A 24063-nucleotide genomic window follows, 5' to 3' on the forward strand; every position below is an offset into this window, starting at 1 on the left:
GGGTGTCGTCCGTTTTGCTCACATCACCTCCTTCCCTAGACCATCTTTTCTCACCAAACTTTGTAAACCACTGTCAGGAACAACCAATACACTGAATCAGTGCCATGCTGTCTGTGTGCATCTCATCACGCAGGGCACTCAGTCACAGAGCACATGTTAGGGCTCAGAGCACCTTGCAGTGAACCCCTCATTCTGTGAAATCACTACAGGTTTATGGGTGCTCACAGGGGACTATGGTTTTTAATCTATAATAGCTAGGCCATTCTTTCACCCATGGTTTATTCTATGGCACATATTTATCAACTTCATCCCCACTATTAGACAAACACATTTAGGTTGCTACTTCTCTTTATTATAAGCTAGAGGCCTGGTGCATGAAATTTGTGCAAGAGGAGCGGGGATCCCTCAGCCTGGCCTGTGCCCTCTCACAATCTGGGACCCCATTGGGGGATGTTTGACTCCTGGTTTAGGCCTGATCCCTGCAGTTGGACATTCATCTGGCAGCAAGCGATCATCTATGCAAATCTTTAGGTGTGGGGAAATCTTTAGGTGTGGGGAAATGCTTCAACCTTTTGATGAAACTTGTTGCATTTATGACATGCTGCAATTAGCTTCCCGCAGGATACATTAAGTGATCATGGAAATAAAATAAATGCCTGAAACGGAGGTTTCTATTTTGATCCTTGGGGAATATTCCTGATAACTCTTATCTGAAAAGAAACAACTTAATAAAGAGAATTCTGTTCAAGATGAGTAAATGATGAGTACCTAATTTCTTTGGGTGCAACAAGAATAGCTGAATTTACTCATACCTTAAAACTATTTGTAGTCAAAACATGGATGAAATAAAAAAATGATCAAGATAGTTAGTTTTACCCATATATTCCAATCGGGAAAAGTCTACTGTTTAGATGGGACCCCCTGACTGTAACCCAATCCAGTCTGACTGTTGAACCTGATACACTCAGTTCATCCTCAAGATTTCACTCACCTGGGTTTTGTAATTCTGATGAGTTTTGTAGCAAAAGTAACTGTGTTCTGCAAGAGATGAAACTTTGCCATTTTTTCCTGTTTTATTTTTTAAAGTCTGTCTTAGAATTTTTCTGGCTCATTGATGAATGCAGAGGGATTTTTTTTTTATTCCACTGGTATCATCCCATACATGAATTTTTAATATATATATATATATATATATATATATATATATATATATATTTATAATGCATTACCTTTACAAAAGAGTCACAGATGAGCAAGATCCAGCTGCACTTGGGCTCATCAGATGTCTAACGATTTTTCAAAGTTGGAGTGTATTCCCAAACATGTTTGCACGAACATTTTCCCTTTATTTGCATCCCTTGTGTGTTGAAGGGAAATGCAAGCCTTATGTTGCTTTTTTCATTTATAGTACTTAACTCATGAGAATGTTTTGTGAAGCAATTTAAATGTCCAAGAGCATTTTTATTACTGACTTTCTTAGAAACAGAAAGTCCCATTTTTGCCAACAGAAGAGGAGAGGAAAACCCCATAGAAACCCAACAACCCAAGTTTGGTTCTGAACTTGAAACTAGCAAAAGTCCAGTGGTTTCTAAACTTGGCAGATTTTGTCCTAAATCCCTTGAAGGAAATCTTCCTTTGCTACCTACAAATGAGTAGTTTTATGCATAAACAGGTAATTATAAGCTTTACTGCCCTGTTAGCTGATGCTTGTATCTAGCCGTGGGCCAAACTCTACCATTTCAGAAAATACAGAGGTACAGAGCAGGTGAGCATGTTATAGAATATATCAGCTAGCTAGCTGGGATGAATGAGATTTAAATTCTAGTTTTTGAAGAAACAAACTAGAAACTGAATTTTTCTGTGTCTTTTATAGAGTTTTCCTTGCTGATTTAATCAAAGAATAAGATTGAGATGAGTTAGAGATGTTTTGCTTACTTAAAAGTCACCTTTCAAATCTCTTAGCAGCTTTTATATGGGCAGTCAATATAACAACTCATATTAACCCAGGCTAGTCATTAAAGTAATTAAGACTTCATTATGATGGCATTGTGAGTGGATTTAATGAGTATACTGGGGAATAAAATAATGACACATTCTGAACTTTTTTGAGAAAAGATACTGTTTATGAAGTACTATTATTATATCTCCAGTTTCTCCAAATTAGTAAAATTGATTTCGAGTTATTAAATAGTGAGGTCTGTTCTTGCTTTCACAAACTTTGAGGCTTGGGGTGCTGAATTATGACATCATAAAACAAGTCATATCTATTTGATTTCGAATCCTGGCTCATCTGTGTTAGTACTGGGCATCTGTACACAGAGATGTACCTGCCTGCCTGCTTGCCCCTAACCACTCACCTGGCTGCTTAGGTCGTTTGGTTGTTCCATCATAACAGTTGCTAAGGCTTTTATATATATAGATAATTCTCAAATGAGAAATTCTTACAAAGAAGTTTATCTTTGATAATTGGCATAGGTGACTCAAATTGTTGCTGTGATGACTATATATGTCAAGAAAATACAATGTTATCAGAAAAATCCTGGAAGGGTTTGGCAAGTATGAATGTCCTCACAAAAACGTATACTTTCTCGCTTGTGTTAACATAAGAATTTCTTTATCATTCTACTTGTTACATGATATGCACATCTGCATGGCGCTGACATATTGTGTTGGTTGTTTTGACAAGTGGTTTAAAAAGTTTGATGAAAAGACCGTCTACACACACACACACACACACACACATATATATACATACACATATATATATACACACATATATATGTATATATATATACCATGAAGGAGAAATGGAAAGTTTTAACTACCTGAAAATTTAAGAAGAATTCATATAAAATATACAAAGAGAAAAATGTCATTCCAGAATTTGGATATACACTGAGTGGCCAGATTATTATGATCTCTGAACATATAATAAACTAACCACTCAGTGTATATCCTATATAATAATCCTATATAATGAAAGCTTAATATGCAAATTGTCCTCTTGTCCAGGAGTTCGACCATCAGGCAGGCAGGCCAACTGCCCATGTCCCCTCCCCCTGGTCAGGCTGGTCAGACCCCACCCTTGCACAAATTCATCCACCAGGCCTCATATATATATATATATATATATATATATATATATATATATATATATATACTGAATGGCCAGATTATTATGCGTTTGGAGAACATAATAATCTGGCCACTCGGTGTATGTCTGCTTCCGAACGCTACACACACGCTCGTTCATACACTTGAATCTCAGAGCGGAGAAGGACCAGCATTTCCATTTCCCTGAGCAGAGTTGACAGTGGATGGCAGAGGTGGGCAGCTGGAGGCGAGGCAGGCCCGGGTGTTTTAAGTCACTGGTATCTGTTTGTCATTAGCAATTGTTTTTCTTTCCCCCTAAGACCTACATATCTTTTAATTATAGGTCAACTGATTCTGTAACTGAAACGCTGAGTAGCAGATTAAGCACAGCCCGCTGTTACTATAATGAGGAATGATTAGGATCTCGAATAGTTTTCTCTCTTGCATGGAAAACAGCACCAATTAATATTAATGAATCACTGCTTGAATGAGGAAGCCAGGTTTCTCGTTTTCCCAAAACACAAGAATGACTTAATTTTGGCCAAGCTACTTTGTTCCCTTCTTCTTGTTGTTATTATAGTATTTATATTATTTTTAATGAAATCTTTACACATACGTGTCTGAAGTTTCTTAGGGGTACACTTTAGACAACATGATGAAGAGTCGGTTTAAATTTCTCACCGAATCAAATGCACTGACATTGGAAATGAGGGGAGTTTTGCTGTTGCTTATTGGTCCCATGTCTGAAGTAACATGTTTACATTTAGGTTGCTAGCTTGGTCAAAGGGGAATTTTGTCTTAATTAGGAAAGAGAAAGATACGGTGTGTCAGGGAGTGTTGAAATAGCCCTAGTTGCTCATCTATGGCACGTGATACAAATTCTATGAGCCTTTGGGAAGGTACTTTGGCACACTTGTCAAAAATACCTTTAAAATGTTTATACTCTTGATGCAATAAATTCAGTTCTAGAAATATATCCTAAGGAAATAATTGTAAACACACAAGATTCATAGTTGCAATGTGGAGAGTTGAAAACATCCTAGAATGTATGATTAGCGATTCCTATTACACAGGTGGGAGTTTTTTGTCTGACCTGTGCACTGTAATATCACATGTGCAAGGACCAATGCCTGTTACATAATAGATGCTCAATAAATAGTTGCTGTATGATTGAATTCATGTATGCAGTCAACATGTTCTTTTTTGAACATATTTAAGAGAAATTAAAAAGCTATGTGAAAAGGCAAGAAGAAATCATAAGTATAGTATGATGCTAAGCTCATTTGAAAGTAAACATGTTTGTAACTTGCAGGCTTCTATTTGCCAGTAAACATTTTTGAAGGGTACAGAATAAAGGGATCAAATCAACCTGAGAAGCTTTTGCAGAATGCAAAGGAGATGAAAATGAGAACATGAAAGACGTGAAGGACAGAGAACAGGCATCTGACATAAGGATTATGAGTTTTCCACGCCACGAAGTCAAAAATCAAAGTAATTGGAGCAGAAGAACTAACACAATTAAGGAAAATTTTGTGGAGCAAAACAATGTTTACTTATAAAATTCAAAAGCCTCAACACATTCTTGGCAAAATTAATAAAGAAAAAGAATGTGCATGTTATTTGGGTAAAAATATAAGCTAGCATGAAGAAACCAAAAAAAAAAAAAAAAAAAAGTCATACTGGCTTTTAACTTTTTGCCATATTTACAGTGTTTGAGGCAAAAATTTTGTGATAGAAGCATTTTACTCACAGCCAATTAGTAATTCACATATGAAAGCAATGGAAAAATGTCATCAGGTACACAAGGGTTCAGAAAATAAATTGTTCAAAAATATTTTGGCAGGTTTTCTCAAGCTATATACTGTAGTTCATCTTAAGTATGGTATGAAGGAAAATGAATGCTCAAATCAGGGAGAATAATATTACAAAAGGCCTCAGAAATCAGCCTACAAGACTATCACCAGCCACTTAATACCCAGATCACAGGAGTTTAATAACAATTTGTAGCTCAACATGACTGATCGACTGACCTGACCACAAAAATGAAACTGTAAGAAAGTGCATAGGGAAAGAGAAAGAGGGAGATAAGCCAATGTGAGAGAGATACATTGATACATTATCTCCCAAAGGCACCCCTCCCCAACGAGGGCCAGGGATGGAACCTGCAATCTAGGTATGTGCCCTTGACCACTTCGGTGCATGAACCAATGCTCTAACTACTGAGCAACATTGGCCAGGACACGGCATTTCATTTTCATACCTGGACAAAGATTAAAAACTAAAGCAATCTCGTTGCTTGTTCTTTGATTTATTATGGAAATAGACAGGTGATTGGACACATTTATCCCTGGTGTGATAGGATCCTCTCTCAGGTAGAATGTAACTAAAAGATTAATGCCTTCAGTGAAATAATGTTACAACTCTTTTTTAAATATATGGGATTTAGAGTAATCTCTGGACTATAGGATTATGAATTTCGATCATTCCCTCTCTTCGTTTACTTGTATTTTCTAACTTTGCCACACTGATGAGGAACTATTTTACAATTAGAAACTATTAGAGTTTTAAAATGTAGTTTAAATGTTCTAAGAAAAGTGATCCACCATAACGATATCATTTGGAAAGGGGCACCAAAGAGAATTTACAGATGAGAGATTAAAGAGTGGATGAGGCAAAGATGGTTCACAGATTTGGATAATTCTTTTGAGAAAAATGAAATAATACCAGAAATATTTATTGGACATAACAGGATGGGCAACACAAAGCCACACCTGGGAATAACTTACTTAAACACTAAAATGTGGATCGTTTTCTACAGTTCTGGGATGTAATTTTCCCCTTTTATCTTTCCTAAATGAAAATAACAGGAATGACTTGAGTCAGGTTGCAATTTTCTACCAAGAAACGAAAGGCTTTTTTTTTTTTTTTTTTTTTTTTTTTTTTTTTTTTTTTTTTTTTAATGTTTTTGAAACAGTAAAAATTTAACAGTTATTTCCAGATAACTCATGGTCATCTAAAGAAAAATTCCACTTATTTATATAGTTCATCATTTTGAGAAGTACATTGAAATATATATCCAAAAAAATAATGCTTAAAATGATTATCCATTTCTCACAATTATTTCTGTAAAAAATGTAAGAAGTAAAGAAAATTTCAAAATATAAATCACAACATCCATATTTTTACTGTTTAGGAAAAAATGACCATTAACATTTTTAAAGGATATACCTTGGGTCATTTTCATCCTTATGTACATTTTTAAAATATTGGGATATAGTAAACATGCTGTTTCATAAATTACTTTTTATTTAAAATATACTCAGAACATTTTTTTTTTTTTTTTTTTTTTTTGGTATCAGAAAGGTCTTAGAGCTGAAACCGGTTTGGCTCAGTGGATAGAGCATAGGTCTGCGGACTGAAAGGTCCTAGGTTCGATTCCGGTAAAAGGCATGTACCTTGGTTGCGGGCACATCCCCAGTAGGGGGTGTGCAAAGAGGCAGCTGATTGATGATTCTCTCTCATGGACGTTTCTAACTCTTTATCCCTCTCTCTTCCTCTTTGCAAGAAATCAATAAAACTATATTTAAAAAAAGAAAAAGAAAAAGAAAGGTCTTAGAAAACAAAAGTGTTATTTTCTAGTTTTCTATTAAAAAATTTTAAGCTGTTGTTTAATGTTGTAGTTTAAAACTTTACTATTACCAACAATGCATAAGGGATCATGTTTGTACATGAAACTTTGAGCAATTGTAGTTATTTTCTTAGAATAAATTCCAGCATTAGAATGGGTCACAGGTATGCAGTTTAAAGATATTTGCACATCACCTCTCATTTTCCTCCTGGGAGACTCGATGTCTGTTAACATCAGATTTTCTCTAGCCCATGCTCCAAGTACCTTGGAGGAAGAATCTGAAGACTCTTCATTTCTACGCCCTTCTATTATTGCTATTCATTCAGACCCGAGGAGGAAATAGAAAGTTATAGTAATTTTAAGTTCTTACAGAGTTTCGTCACCAATCCAAAGAACGATGGAAATATTACAAAGGAAGAATCTTCCCACTGAAGTTTTGCAGATGACAGACATCAAAGTTGATAGTTACTAGAGCTGACAACCCCTAGTATATACTATACTAGAAAATAGTATAGTTTCTGAGGGAAACGGAGGACAGGGCAGGGACTGTCCATCCTTTGCAGTTGATGGTCATTTTTCCAGAGAACAATGAACATCCCAGACCGTGCTCTTGAATTAAGTCAGAAATCAAGATCCCTCAAGGCCTGGAAACGATTTAATTGCGATTGAAGCATTTCTGGAAATGCTTGGAGTCCCTCACAGGGAGGAGCATGTCCTTTTGTAGAAGAGGAAGGAATTGCTAATAACAGAGGGTGGGATGAAAGCCATTTTTAAAGATCAGAATTGGTTGCCAGAGATAAAACATTGAGTGTGTCCAGTTCACCTGTATGAATTTTAAAGTTTTCCTTTATGTACAAGAAGCAGAAATAGTTTTATACCCATTGGTTTCTTTGCTTATTTTTTAAAAAAATATTTATTTCAGAGAGGAAGGGAGAGAGAGAAGCTCAGTAATGAGAATGACTCATTGATCAGCTGCCTCTTGCATGCCCCCTACTGGGGATCGAGCCTGCAACCTGGGCATGTGCCCCAACTGGGAATCAAATCGTGACCTCCGCAGCTTCACAGATCAATGCTCAACCACCGAGCCACACTGATGGGGCTCCTTCCTTGCTTTTAATGTTGAGTAAGAGAAAAAGCACTGCATTTTCTGACCTTGATCCCGCCCTCACATCTGGGGGCGTTCTAAAAGAGAACCTTTACTGTGTAAACATTGTGTCTTCCCATTGGACCATACATACATCACACGCACCTGCAAAAGATTGGGTTGCAACCATGCTAACCCATGTCCACACCACACAGGGAGCGGTGACAGTGTATGCCCTACTCTACAGCTACACTGAGGGCCTTCAAAGGCTTTGGCTGTTTCATGCCTATCCCTGCTCTTTGTTTTCCCGGAAGACCCATAGTTCCATGCGGTCTGGGTCTGTCCGACTCCTTCACCGTTGTTGATTCAGCGACATGGAAACGCCGCCGTTGAACAGGCGCTGTACAAGAATGCCTGCTCTCTCTTAATCTTACCATCAAAGGGAATTCATCCTGGTTTTTAACCTTTGCCAAATTGATAGCCAAAAGTGAAACGCATTGTGCGATGCTGGTAAAATTGAACATAAACTCCAGTGTTTATTTTTCTTTTGTAATTTGCCTCTTTGTGTCCTTTGTCTGTTTTTTTCAATCAAGCACTCCTCTTTTTCCTGTTGATGTAAAAGAACCTTTTCTTAAATGAATTAAGGATAGTAACCCTTTGTCTGCCACATATTTTGCAAATATTGCCTCCTCAGTGTAGTATTAATAGCGTTTTTAACATAGGGAGTTTTAACTTTCTTTTTTCAAAGAGATTGTTTTTATGGCTTTGCTTTATGCTTACAAAGCCCTTCTCTGCTATATATTTGTTATTTTTTCCCTTAACATTAACCCAACTTATTATGTTTAGCAAAAAATTATTCTAAGAACTTTAATTTTTTGCCTTAAATAATTATTTGCGCAGTTGACTATATATTTCAGGCTTGCATGAAATACATGTACTGGGGGGGAGCGGGGGAATCCTCAGCCTGGCCTGCACCCTCTTGCAGTCCAGGAGACTTCAGGGGATGTCTGATTGATGGAGAGCGGGTCTAAGTCATCAGTTGGACATCCCTAGCACTGCCAGGGAGGTGAGAAAGGCCCCCGCCACCGCCACTGTACTCACCCAGCTTTTGGCTGAGCAGCATTCCCCCTGGGGGAGCACACTGACTACCAGGGGGAAACTCCAGAGTTGAGCATCTGCCCCCTAGTGGTCTGTGAGTGTCATAGCGGCCAGTCGTTCCATCGTTCGGTCGATTTGCATATTAGCCTTTTATTATATAAGATCATTAAAGTTGTCAGGTATTTTCTTCCCTCACTCTCTTTCTCAGGTTGGTCAACTCTTTGAGAAGGTATCTGTCAGATTCACTTACTGACAAGTGTTGTGTTTGAGTATCTATGCTAGTTTACAGCCTTACAGAAACAAGGGTCAGAGAATAATTCATTAGGATGAACATTGAACCAGGTATCAAAGGACGTTAGCCGTGATTCCGACAGAGTCTCTAATGAACCTCGAGGAAGACCTTCTCCTTCTGTGTTGTAGTTGCTTCAGGTCTAAAAGGAGGGAAAGAATGCTTGCCTTTCCCTGGCTGGTGTGGCTCAGTTGGTTGGGCATTGTCCCATGCACCAAAGGGTTGCCGGTTCGATTCCTGGACAAGGACACATGCCCAGATGGCAGGCTGGATCCCCAGTAGGGAGTGTACAAGGGGCAGCCGATTAAAGGTTTGCTCTCACATCGATGTTTCTCTCTCTCCCTCTCCCTTCCTCTCTAGAAATCAATAAAAATTCTTAAAAAAAAAGAAAAAAAGAAAAAAGATTGCTTGCCTTCCTCACTTCAGAGGCTTGTCCTCAGAATTCTAAATGTGAAAGTATCTTTTTTGTGAACCTTAACAGCCCTTCTTACATGCATAGTTTTCTTCTTAGGAGGCTCTGCGACCTCCCTACCTGAGGGAGCCTTTAACAGAACTCCCCACCCCCACCCACCGCGGGCACTTGCACCGCTCTGTTTGGAGAAACACATTTTATGGCAGCGCAGATTCAGACCCGGATCGCGGGGTCACTGCCGTGTTTCCATTACAAACACACAGGCTTCAGGCTGCAGCCCTTCCCACATGCGGAACTTCGTCGGAGCCCCGTGTGTTGAGAGCCTGCTGGCACAGAACCAAGAGCTGCAGGGGAGTCCGCCACGCAGGCTTGGCCCGGGTGGAACCTCAGCCCGAACTTGCTGGCGATGGTGAGAGGAGGTCCCGTCCTGCAGTCTTTCAACATGGACAGCTCTCCTGGGCATGGACGGCCTGGAAATCCTTCAAGATGGAAGAGCACCACGGCGAGGGGTTGACCATCGGGGAGGACCCTTTAGCCAGATGGAACTGAAATCTCGTTGCAGGAGTCTGCTGCTGCTTTTCAGCATCTGGGTGGCCTCCTGCTTGAAACAAATAAGCAAAGGATGTAGCTGTAAGTGCAGTGGCTTCCACACTCCTTGGCCTGATGTTTTCTTTGCCCCATGCCAGGTTGGTGGTGGTAGTCGAAGAGATGGATCCAAATGGATTTTGCAGAGATAGTCGAAAAGCCATGCCAACTTGGCCTCTTTAGAATAGTAAGTACAGTAGGAGAAGCTTCCAGAGAGAGAGGAGAGGACCCCAAGCCAATTAAGGATTGCGTTAGCTCCTCCTTAGGGTGAGCCGGCCACAGCTGCAGATGTGTTCCAGCATCCAGGAGGTGTCCGTGGAGAATTGGGGGCTCATGTTCACAGTGTTCTGTCCCAAGCAGGGGTGTCAGCCCTGATGGAGAATGAATGGTAGCATGAGGGCTCTAATGTACACGTCAGGTTTCCACCAAGCTGTCTCTCTTGCCACATCATCCTATATAATAAAGAGCTAATATGCTAATTAGGCTGGACAGCAGCACAACTATCCATATGACCTTCTGGATGAAGCCTGGGCTGGAAGGGCCAAGCGCCTTGCATGAATTTCATGCATCGGGCCTCTAGTGAGTTGTCCAGGATCTCTACGTGGTGACATTATCCATGCAGACACAGACCCAGGGAAGGGCTGCGAATGCACATGAAGTCAGTGGTATCCATTTGCCATCTGTGGTGACCCCAATGTTGCCAGACCACTGACAGTCAGCATGGAGAGGCTGACCCCAGGTCCCCTGGTCATCCTCTGCATATGGTACCCTTCATTCATCTTCCCAGGATACCTCCTGGGGTTGGTAGAATGTCTTTTCACATCATAGGCCCTCTTTCTTTTTACTTACAGGTGACATTCAATATCATCATAGCTTCAGGTGTACAGCATGGTGGTTAGACATTTATAAGGGTTCCCCTCCCCCCCATCCCCCGCTAAGTCTAGTGTCCATCTGGCGCCATCCACAGTCATGACCATATTATTGACTATATTCCCTGTGCTGTACTTACACATCCCCCTGACTATTTTGTAACTGCCGATTTGTACTTCTTAATCCCTTCACCTTTTTTCCCTTCTCCAATAAAATCAGGTTCTCTTTTTAAAAAGCAGTAAGCCAGTAATATCTATGGGAAAATGATTATGCTTAAAAAGCATAGTCCTCTGAGTTGCATGGCACCTGCATTAAGGGACTCTTCAGGAGACCTTCTGTTCCAACAGGAGTGAATAGGTAACTTAATCCCGTAGGCCAAGGTGTGATAACATTTCTACTCAGCACCAGGGCTAAATAGAAACTCTATTTTTTTTGGCTTTGTGGATCATAAGGAGACTCCCCTGTAAACGCTTAACTCTCCGTTGTAACACATACCCAGCTAAATGATACGTCAATAAATGGCTGTGGCTCCTGTCCCAATAAAACTTTACTTACAAAAACAGACAGTGCACCAGATTTGGCCCACAAACTACAGTTTACGGACTTCTAGCATAGGTTACTGTGCCCAGGAACACATGTGTGGACGAGAAAATATTGGGCAACAATCATGAGTGCCTGTTTTGTGCAGCTGAAGATACAAAAATAAATGAAGACCCAGCGTTGTGCATATACATTACCCTCCGTGGCTTCTAGCAGGGTGGCATCTGGTACTGAGTCCATCAGGGTCTCCCCAGGGTGCTTGCCTTTCATCACCACCCATCTCAGTGCCCTTCCCTGCACTCAGTCTACCTACTGTGCCTCGAGGGCAGATGATGATAATGTCATCCTGGAATAGACAGTAGATTCGTGTTTAGCTCCAGCTCACACTCTGTGAGGCACTGACACCTGAATTCTCTTTTATCTTCAAGTCTATCCCATGAAGTAAGTTCCATCACTCCTAGTTTACAAATGAGACCATGTAGCCTCAGAGAATTTAAGTCTTGTCTCCCAAGAATTCTTCGTTAGTTGGTTAGGGGAGCTAGGGCCCAGCCTAGACCCAAAGACCATTACCACATATGTCCTCCAGGACACATTTTCTTCGAGCACACATAGTTTATTTTGAGTAAGAGGAGGGAAAGATAGGAAACATATTGAATTCCAATAAGGGAGCTGAGAGGAGGCTAGCTGGGTGTCCAGATCTCTATTAGGGTGGGTTTTTTTGTTTTGTTTTATTTTGCTTTGTTTGAACATTAACATTGTGGCTGTGTGCTGGAAAGGACATGCATTCTTCATTCTCTTTTCATTACTTGGGAATTGTTGCAACCATCATGCAAAACCAGTAAAAGGAAAACTTAAAAAAAAAAAAAAAGTTCTCTGGCAGGCGATGCCCAACCGAAGAACGGCGCAAGTCTCACGGGAGAACAATATGCATTTTGTAAACTTTCTTAAGAGACAATTTATGGTTTCGAGAAAACAAAACAGGAAATTGAATTAAAAGGAGAAACACACTTAAATAATGCTCGAGTGATGACATAACCCACCCAATCTAACAATCACAACTTAAGGTCAGGCATGGTCAGCTACAGGAAATTTTCTGGCCGTGGTTGGTAGTGACCTTGAGTAAAGAGAGATGCTTACTTACTCGAGGGGTACTGCCTCACAACTTTGCAATAGATGCAAACTATATTTTTTTTTCTTAAAACTGGAAATTTGGCCCTAAGTACAAGGCTCCTGGAACAAAATCCTTACTGAAAACACAGAAAGTGGGCGTTCCTTCTGACATCATGAATGTTGGTGCTGGACTCTGAATTAGCCGAGTCTCACGCTGGAATGAATTCAGGGTATGTCAAGTAGGTGTTCTTTCTTTCCATTATCCCATGCTCAATACCTCCTGGGGAGTGAGGGACAAAAAAAAATCCATTACAAAAAAACTGAGTTTTTATCAGAAAGAAAATATGGAGTTATTTGCTACCATCCTAGTGAATACACACACACACACACACACACACACACACACACACTTTATGTTGTGTCTGGTAAGAAAATGGTTTCAAGGAAAGAAAGTGAATTTCTAATTTAAACCAGTATGCTACGTCTGTATTCTCCTTGCAGTAATGTTTAGTTTTCTAAAATTCTTGAAGGGCAGAGGGCAAAACTGAGACACTGTGGACACTTGAGTGAATTTAAATGTTGGATTTTTACTCAAACATTTTATTAAGAAGTTTCCTTTCCTTTCTTAGTTGTAACAAACAACACACTGTTATGTATGAAAACTAAGATTTCCGATATTTCACAATATAATTGCATGATTATAGTATAGCCTCTATTTTATAATGAGGATATTGAGATGATGATGATGATGATGATGATGATGATTTTTCATGGTCAAGCTCTTAACCATTACTTTAATCTGCCTCAAGTGGGGATCAAAAACCAGTGCTATCATTTAAGTGTCATAATTAACTTGGTCTAAGCAAAAAAAAAAAAAAAATTATTTCAAGACTTGCTTGTTTCTATGAATTTGTTGTAATGAGGTTAGGTTTATAAACAACACACAGAAGGTTTCTTGTCCAGTCTGTGTTGTGTTGGGTGGCACACATCTCTGGATCACCTGACCAGATCCATCAGTTCAGCCAATCCCAACTAACCACATCACAGGGTCATTGAGATGCTCACCACCCAGAGATGAAATTTCTTAGTGCATTGGCCATATATAGGGTGTCTCCCCAAAATAGCTACACACTGTAATAGCTGATAGCTTAATTTTGAAGATGAAATGTTTTAAAAGTGTGTGTATACATTTTTGGGGGACACCCTATATATCCCTCTTGTATCAATGGCACCCGACACTCAGGATAGACTAAAAGAAAGTCAGCTAAACAAATCAGGAAGATGAGGTTTATGGCTTAATTTACTCTCATAAAGGTGTATGTGGTGTGGTAGATTCTTTTCAACCTGGCTGCTGTAATTCCTCTCTGTGTATGTGTGACTCTGGGCTTGGCCACTTGATTTGCCTTAACCAACAGATGCAGCAGAAATGGTGATTCATGAAGCTGTCCCTAGAGGTTTTGCATCTTCTGCTCTTGAGCACTGGGAGCCTTGCCACCAGCCCGGACTGTCCTGCTGACTATGACCACCCATTTCCAGAGGTACAAGTGAGGCCAAATTAGTACATAAAGCTGCCAGGTGACATCAGCAGAACTTCCTAGCTGAACTACATGACTGGCCTATACAATAATGAGCAAATAAGAGGAATAAAATGGTGTCCCTTGCCTTGACCAGTTTGGCTCAGTGGATAGAGCGCCAGCCTGAAGACTGAAGGGTCCCAGGTTTGATTCTAGTCAAGGGTCTGTACCTTGGATGTGGGCACATCCCCAGTAGGGGGTGTGCAGGAGGCGGCTGATTAAAGTTTCATTCTCATCGATGTTTCTAACTCTCTATCCCTCTCCCTTCCTCTGGAAAAAAAAATCAATAAAAATATATTTTAAAAATATGATCCCCCTTTAAGAACACTGAGATTTGGAGTAGTTTTTTTTTATATAGGAATAGAAAACTGGTATCTATGAACTTTGAAAGCTGAATATTTTCATCTAGCTCATCATTAAAGGCAAATTATGAATAAGAAACTCACTAAAAAGACCCATTAAAAAAAATCTTATAGTTGAATACATCTCCATTACATGAGGGAGGTTCTTCAGAGGTGATCAGTGGGAACGTTCTGTTCTTATTTTGTTTCTTTTTCTTAGAGGAGCCGGTGCTATGAAACCAAATTTGCAGGTCAACCTGGGGGCATGTCTTCACAGACTGAGGACACGTGTTTGATTAGACCCGTGTCTTTATTGTTTGATAATACGTCACGTGAAACAAAATCGCCTGATGGTGTTTTTTTTTTTTTTGGAATTTGACGTGCAACAATAATAGTTCTGTGATAATAAACTTGGATTCGAGGAGTGGTCATAAGGGTAGAATGAAAATAAAAAATAAAACATTGGAATAAAGCCCTGCCCATGAGGAGCGCTCAGACCTCTGAGGGGTGGAAGGGTTTCAGAGGAGAGCAGGTTGAATGTACTTGATAGAAGAGTAATAACCTATTGACCAGGTGTAGGAAGAGGTTAGTAACTATAAGCTGGTTGGTTGAGGGTGTTGTCCTGCAGCGAAGAAAAGGGGTTTCCTCGTTTTCAAAGGCTGTGTGTTTTTTTCAAAAGAGCAGAAAATCATTCTTTTATTCTAAAATCTTTGCCAATGTAATATTAAATATAGTGCAGTTTACCATATTTTTGGCAGCGAGTGAAGCACTTCTACACATTGTCTCAGTTCCACAACAATTTTGGAAGAATTGTTGTCACTACTTTTTATAAATAAGGAAACTGAGGCTCAGGAAGGCTGAGTATCTTTCCAACCTGACAGCTACTGAGGGATTGATTGGGATCATCCCTCAGAGGACCTTCACCAACCACAATGCTAGGCTGTTGGATTCCTGGAGCTAGGATGTGATGAGAGACTTGGAGAAGGAAAAACACCCAAAGAGCTAGACACCCATCCATCAGAGACATGCACGGCATGTAACTAAGAGGCTATTCTGCCCGTGTCTTCGTCATTGTGCTACCTACATTGTCCCAGATGGAAATATAATTTGTTATGAAGAAGACACCAGTTCTCTCCAGTGTGTATTTTTTTTTTTCTTTCAAAATACAAAGTGGGAGGTTTTATTAAAAAAAAAAAAAAAAAAGTCTCCCGCTAAACTCAAACAATGTTATTTTCAGCTAGGATTTGCCATTGTGTAGAAATACTTTTTGTTCATTGTGTAGACTGTAATCAAGATTGAAGCAAAGTCAAGAATCTGTCGCAGGGATATTGTTGAAAAGTCCCAACAGATATGAATTCTCTAAGAATGCGGCGGGACTGTTAGCTACGTTTTCTACTTGCAGTGGAACTGGGCAGACTTTGTATCTGAGAAAGCAAATTGAGAAAATACACCCTCTTCTTAAACTCCATGTTCCACCATATACGCATCATTCCTTTTGTAATTCAACTGCAGGCCATAGTTTCTCTGTTCTGAATGTTCTGGACTAGATAGTCACTACACACGGAGTAAATATGGAGGTGACAGAGATGGCAGATGACATGAGCAGGCTGCAAAAGCTTTCCAAACCCCCCTTTCTGTAACACCAAGCAAAGTTGTTTTTTTTAAAATATATGTTTTATTGATTTTTTTTTTTTTTTACAGAGGGGAAGGGAGAGGAATAGAGATCTAGAAACATCGATGAGAGAGAAACAGCGACCAGCTGCCTCCTGCACACCCTCTACCAGGGATGTGCCCACAACCAATGTATCATACATGCCCTTAACTGGAATTGAACCTGGGACCTTTCAGTCCGCAGACCGATGCTCTATCCACTGAGCCAAACTGGTTTTGACCCAAACAAAGTTTTGATGTCCAATCAGTGTAGGGCTTATAAATTTGGTTAGCATGAAGAGGTTTTCATGGACAGGTTTCTTTTTGTATTTTTTTCAATTGCCCACCAAGATAAGAAAAGTTTCCAATCCAAAACCAATCAGCAATATTTGAGGAGCTCATATCCCATAATTGGGGTGTTTATGCTCCCTCCTGAAGCAAATCTGTGCTTAAGAGACCCTCAGATATGAGAGTAGGGTCCATACTATTAATTAATTGGTTCAGGATGCTGTTCTAACATGCCTTTGATATCTACTATATATATATATATAATGTTTAATTGTGCACTTGATTCAAATAAAGACAACTAGAGGGTAGAAAAAAAGGACAGACTGCAACTGGGAGCAATTTGGAAAGCTTGCATCATGTAATGAAGTCACATCCATGTAGCTGAAATGAACCAGACTACTGGCTGCTCACTCTGGGACCACTTCAGGTTATCTCGAGATGATGACATCATTGCCAAGCGGACAGGACCACCCGCCTCTGGAGGGCTGACCCGACTCCATCTCCCAGTGGCTGTCCCAGCTGGCTTTTCAATTTGTATCCCTCATGTTTTGTTTCAGTTTGAGTAATCTTTGATCATCTCCAACATAATGGTCAATACCCCTTTATTAAAGAGGAAAAACCTTTCCACTACCAGTTGCTCTTTGGTGATAATGGGAAAGAGAAAGGAGGTTGAAAATGGACTCTCTGTGTCCCACATGGAGAGAGTGTGAATCTTGGGAGAGATAAGATGAAAGTAGAAGACACTGCGTCTTTTCACCGGCGTGGACTCTCCAATGTACAGAACACGTTGTTTATAGCATCTCTGGGCTGTGGACCAGCCTGTGATTGCAGCTGGCTGGGGGCAGAGCCGAAAGGGCAGCAAAACCTAACTCATTTGAAAACACACACACACACACACACACACACACACACACACACACGCACGTACACACTTTTCACTACCCGTGGCCGAAATTACCGACTGACATGCTAAACCTATTAAATATGTATTTTGCAAATTTTGAAATGAGGAAAAATGCTATGTAGAAATTTTTACAGATGCTGAGTGATTGTAAATGTGGTCAAAGATGTGGGACTCGCTCCAACTCTTTCCTTTCGTGGATTGCTATTAGCTTACATGTGAAATCTCTGTTGGCCACGAATTTCACATTGTTCTTCCAAATGTAATCATTTCTCTCTTTTATCTGATCTCCTACAGTCTCTCTGTTTTCATCAATATCTGACAGCAATTCCCAGAGATCCAATATAGTCCACTCTCATATCCTTATGTGTACTTCTCCCTTTGAAATCTAATCCCTTAGCAGTGAAATAATTTATTGTGCTTTATTTAGACTTTTATTTTTTGCATGTGTTTTGATTCTGCCCTTTGGAAAAGAGTTATTTGGAAATCTAAACCAACTGTTCACTAAAAGTTATGAAAGCATGATTAAGAAATTTTCTCTCTTTTTAAATCTCCCCCCCGCACTTTTTTTTTCTTAGTGTGCTATGGCAAATGCCCCCAAGTCCATGGGTCTGGCTACGATGGGAAAATGAAGATGAAAACTTCTTGGAGCCCAGCTAACGGGTAAGCCGTAGAGAGGATACAACGAGCCAGAAAAATCTGTGACGGTCTTATTGTTCTCGAAAACCCTTAGATCTTGTGGTTGTTAGATCTTGGGAGATGTTGACTTCATTGAATGTGACTTTCTCGTGATATGACGATGGCCTAACATATTCACCTAGTAAACAAGTGGGAGCCACTTGGTTCCAAATTTCATGAGACTATATTTCTATCCATCTCGAGTCCTAAAGAGATGCATTTTGTGAGCACTATCCGAAGAGAATTTTTTATGGGTACATTACAGTCTAATAGGTGCGTTGTTAAGTTAAGGGGGGGAAACTTGTTCCAGCGAAGTAGTTGGCAGAAAACCATAAATCTTAATGGATAGGAAAATGTGCCTTTCAATAAAAAGGAGAGAGAAAGACAGACCCAGGAAACAAACAGGCAGGGAAGCCTGCTGCAGGGCTCCTGGAAATACCAGGCCTCTGAGAAGCATCTAGCAGCACTCAGCCTCTTCCAGTGCCTATTATGGTCACCCCACCCACATACTGTCAGTGTCCTCTCCCCTCTTCCCTTCTAGTCCTTCAGAAAACTGTCCATTGGTGGTGCCAAAAATTTAAGGCAAGAAGGAAGAATGCCTTGCTTTATGGCTAACCTGTGAAAATGTGTCTGGTTGCCAATGTGGTGGTGGTTGGGATTTACTTTTTATGTTTTCTCCTTTTCTCTCATGGCCCTAATACCCTGGCTCGATTGATCTTGACGTGCAAATAAAATCCCATCCCAAATAAGTAAGCTTTGTTTATTGGTTGGAGGCTGAAAAACTCCATTTCTTACTCTTCTGTTCATCATGGAAGCGATACGCACCTCTGCTTGTTCCTGAAGTCCACTCGTCACCAGGAAAACAGACAAGCAGTGGGAGGGTCTGGGCACAAAGAAAGCTCCTTCCCTTCTGTAATCAAGACGTGAGGATGTGAATTAAATAGCCCCTGGGGTACTTCCTGCAGCCCTAAGCATCCTTGAGATACTTGCAGGACACTCACTGTGTTGATAACATGTTGTGTGTAGAGACGTGTGTACCCTACACAGACATGAAAGACCATACTTGCCCATCAGTGAAAGCTTATTGAGTGTTTTTGGTGCTCTGGAGTCAGATGTGGACGGAATAGAGGTAGCCTCCTCATGGAGCTATTTACATTTGCATAATGTTCAACTTTTGGAATGAATTGTTCAACCAATTAATTATTTGACAAGGTTGATGGAACCCACATTACGTGCCCCAGTTATGTTACTATGTGAGGTGTTGGGATTCAAAGACTTGATCCTGACTCTCAAGGAACTCTGAGTTTGGGTAAGTGAAGATCTGAGCCAGTACATACAATAAGTTATAATTGCCAAAACTGGTTTGGCTCAGTGGATAGAGCATCAGCCTGTGGACTGAAAGGTCCCAGGTTCGATTCCAGTCAAGGGCATGTACCTTGGTTGCGGGCACATCCCTAGTAGGGGGTGTGCAGGAGGAAGCAGATCAGTGTTTCTCTCTCATCGATGTTTCTAACACTCTATCCATCTAATTTCCTCTCTGTAAAAAAAAAAATCAGTAAGATATATTTTAAAAAATAAGTTATAACTGTCCTGGTGATGGGGATAGCATGTGCTTTCAACCATAGTGGGTCATGTGATTAAGGTAGACAGAATCTTTTAATCTGACTCTGTTATCTCTGATGGCCAATCTTTTCTCTAGACCTGTCGCATTAGAACTTGGCATTAATCCTGATATGACTTCTGCTTTTTTCACGTGCTTCCATAATGCTGTACAAAGATTGCACTGCGGATATTGACTGTTTTTCTATTTCAAGTTTAGTTCATCTCATAACTTCCGACCCCACTAGTTCAAGAACTGTGCTGCCCTGGTTACTTGCTATAATAATTACTATAAAGAAATATATTTAAATCAGACAGTGCTTAATTTTAAAAGTTCATACTTTTATTGGTTCCAAGTCAGCGTTATGCTAGTAGCCTTGCCACTCAACGAAGCTCACAAAATCATCTTGAATTTGGGACATCAAAGAATAAATTCAAGATGTTTGCCACATTTGGAGCAAAGGGAATGTACTGAATATTGGCAGGGAGGCAATGTCATCTCTGGTCCCTTGTAAACTGCTAACCTACCAAGATGTGCCCAAGGAGAAAAATCAAAACATTTTTCAACAGGGTTTCTATTTAGTGGTCACATTCTTGAATTATTTCATCTTGTCACTATTTTGTCCCAAAATAGACATACAAAGTGGTCCCAGAGATTTCCTTTGTTTTTCCTCCTGTGAGATGGAAGAACTATTTTGCTCAACTTGAAGTAGCCCAACTTAGTTTTTTCTTCCCCTTTTTAAATTTAAAAAGTTTTTTTTTTCAGCCTAGAATTTCTTTACCTTCCTTCCAACAAAAGCAGTGGATAAAAGGAAGGATGTGTAACCATCTGTATATTTGTTCACTTATGCAAAAAGAGCTTGTTAGCACCTACCAAGTGAGAGATCGCCATATAAAAAAAGAAATTGCAAAATGAATATAGCAGAGTTCATTTAGAGGTTTTCCATCTACTGGAGATGCTAGACTACAAACAAGTAACTGTGCCACATTTTACTTAGTCACTAACTGTTGCTATGCAGTAGACATGAAATGAGTCCCAGGAATATTATACTGAATAAGACTCAGATTCCTGTGTTCATGGAGTTTACATTCAAGATGGGAAAACAGGCAAATAAATAAGGGTGCTATGATAGTGCATGTAGAGTTTATCATCACAGAAGGAGTGAACATGAAGATTTCTGTAATTAGTGATCACTCAGGTTAACACCTGCATCATTGTCAGTCATGCAGTGAGAGAGCTGGGACATGAATGCTCCAGGCAGAAATAAAAATGGCTTATGCTGAGGGCTACAGGTGAGATTCAATCCAAATGTCATATCCTTGTGTTAAAAACTTGCTTGAAACCCTCAAAGCAGAGTAGCAGAGCTATTTCTTCATACCAGATAATTGAATTGATTATGATGTAAATATTGCTGCCGTGACCAATTCCAAATCATATTAAAACTAGAGGCCCAGTGCACGAAATTCATGCATGGGTATGGTCCCTAGGCCTGGACACTGATCAGAGGTGATCTGTGGGGAGACACCACACTGGCACCCACCTTTTTATCCATATCCCAAAAGGAAGAGGCATAAAAAATAGCTACCCTTTGTCACATTCTCAGACCCTCCCCACATTGTCTGTGATAGAGAGGGACAGTCATTTTTGTCCTGTCCCTTGGGTTAAGGCCATGGTCGGCAAAGTGCGGCTCGAGAGCCACATGCAACTCTTTGGCCCCTTGAGTGTGGCTCTTCCACAAAATACAATGGCCGGGGTGAGTCTATTTTGAAGAATTGACGATAGAAAAAGTTTAAGTTTAAAAACTTTGGCTCTCACAAAGAAATTTCAACCATTGTACTGTTGATATTTGGCTCTGTTGACTAGTGAGTTTGCCCACCACTGGGTTAAGGGAACCCAATGAAATCAAAATTCAGTATGCAGATAGAAGATGTTTTATTTGCCATCTACAGTAGACAAGTAAGCACTGAATCAGAGCTTAAATGGAAAGGTTTTGGGATTCACTCTACTCTGAAAAGGGAAACAAACATTGCTGTCATTCTCATCATATATGCAGGAGGGTGAGTTGGGGTTGCTTCTGCTTTGATAACTTAAAGTCTTTAATCTGAAAAATGAAGCCGGGCAGTTAGCCATCAACACATATGTAGCATGTATGGAACTGTAAAGAGGCTAAGGGGAGGGGAGGGCTGGACAAGGCATTGTGGGTAGTATTAGCTAGAGGGCAGCAGTACATGGGAGAAATGACATGTGACTTAAAGCTCTGGCTTTCCTGTCAGAGGGACAAGCCGGGGTTCAAATGTTGCTTGTTCTTCTTTGTACCTTTGTTTATGGGCCCAGTTATTCCAGTTTGTTGAGTTTCATGCCCTTCGCTACCAAATGGTGATAATTATGCTTTCTTTGGAAGGTTATTATGAGGACTCAATTGTCTGTGTCTGTTTGGGACATAAGAAATACTCCATAAATATAGTCATTGTTATTGTGAACGGTTCAGAAGTTATCGCTGCTTTGGCAGGTGAATTCAGAAACCCATCACCTGAAAAATGTTTTAAAGCCCTAACTGGGTTGGCTCAGTGGATAGAGCATTGGCCTGCAGACTCAAGGGCCCCAGGTTCAATTCCGGTCAAGGGCTTGTACCTTGGTTGGGGGCACATACCCAGTAGGGAGTGTGCAAGTGGCAGCTGATGGATGTTTCTCTCTCATCGATGTTTCTAACTCTCTCTTCCTCTCCCTCTCTGTAAAAAATAAATAAAATGTATTTTAAAAAAGAAAAAGAAAAAATGTTTTAAAGTTGTTGGGATCTGTAAATGATGGCGGTTTGCTTCATTTTCACATAATATGAATGGACATTGCTAGGTATTTTTCCTATTCTTAATTTATGTACATTTTTTAAATACACACACACACACACACACACACACGCATCTCCATTTTTCTCCCTTTCTCTGTGGTGGTTAGCGTGTGACTGGACTGAGGCTTGTTGAGACAAAGTAGGTCGGAAAGCGAGGTCCTGAAATAAACAGTGTGAACATCAGTAATACTTTAATTTCCATGTTTCATGGTTATGCAAGCCCACTGCTTTGGAATTTCAACACAACCTTGAACCATCACCAGCTTTAATTTTCCTCACACTTCAACCAGTAGTAATTGGGCCCTGCCTCTTGCTGCTGCCGCTGCTGCTGGCATTTTTGTTGTTGCCTTTCCTTTGCTTTCAGTCACTTTGCTTAATGGTCTCTGGCAGCTGCAGGAGCAGGATGCCAAAGCCCTGTGCTGGTCGCCTCTGAGCCATAACTCCCGCTCTCGCAGCAGAGCAGCCGGACCAGGCCTCTGACTCTGAAAGAAAATGGCCTTGCCCTTGCCCTTGCCTGGCCAGTGTGGCTCAGTGAGTTGAGCATCAGCCCATGAACCAGCGTTTAAGAAGTTGGGCTTTGGAATCAGAGGAGCCAGACCTGGGTTTGCAAAAACACCTCTGTCTCTCAATTCTCTGGGTGACTTCAAGCAAGCTGATTAATTGATATCGGTCTCTGTTTTCTCACCTGCAAAAGGAGGTTTCTTCCAGCTACCCCAGGATGTTGGCTACATGTGCTAATACCCACAAAGGCCCCGACTTAAGGATTAGAAGAAGGTATTAATAATTGAAAAAAAAATACAAAAAAAAATGTTAGTGGTGCTGAACGTATCCAAAGTAATGACGTCGTCTCACAACATGGTCCTACATCTCTCCCTCTGTGGCATCTATAACTAGATATTCATTTACTAATGAACACCAGCCTTAAAAGATGTTCCTGCTTTACCATCCAGTCTGGTAAAGGGGTTTGGAATGAAAGATATAGCATCTCTATGTAGCTATGGAACCACTGTTATTGTCATCGTCAGCACTGCTGTCACATGTAGAGGACCAGCTGGTAACAGCTTTTCCCGTGTAGAGTCAGGGTGGATCCCACCCCATCCCCATTGAATTAGACTGCTTTCCTAACAAGAGCCCTGTCTGTCTGAAACTGTAGACTGTGACCTTAGCTTCGGTGAGGGTTACTCTCTGATTCCTAATGATGTGCTATCTCGGGATATGCCACTCAGTCATAGGAAATAATAAGTAGCTGTAGCCATGAAAAATGATTTCCTGAAGCATTAATTGCACAGGAGAAATGGTGTTCAGAGAAAGGAAGTGATCTACTCAAAGACTGGGAGCATCCCCTCTCCAGTTGGTCAAATGATTAAACTGGAGTTGTAGGGAGAGTGGTATCTCTCTCAGGGAGGGAGAGGAAAGCATTCCATGCCTTCAAGGCAGACACCTCTACTTTTGGGCAAAGAAACTTAATTATCAGGAA

General features: G+C 40.4%; 1 long non-coding RNA gene across 1 annotated transcript in view; it reads left to right on the forward strand.

The window, feature by feature from the left end:
• Positions 1-24063, forward strand: part of LOC118727656 — a 225953-nt gene that overhangs the window by 59923 nt on the left and 141967 nt on the right. The window contains exon 3 of the long non-coding RNA XR_006742620.1: positions 18042-18126. This is a non-coding gene — a long non-coding RNA (uncharacterized LOC118727656). The remainder of the gene's footprint in view (positions 1-18041; positions 18127-24063) is intronic.

The sequence above is a fragment of the Pipistrellus kuhlii genome, unplaced genomic scaffold (assembly GCF_014108245.1).
Source record: "Pipistrellus kuhlii isolate mPipKuh1 unplaced genomic scaffold, mPipKuh1.p scaffold_m20_p_25, whole genome shotgun sequence".
Classification (NCBI taxonomy): Eukaryota; Metazoa; Chordata; class Mammalia; order Chiroptera; family Vespertilionidae; genus Pipistrellus; species Pipistrellus kuhlii.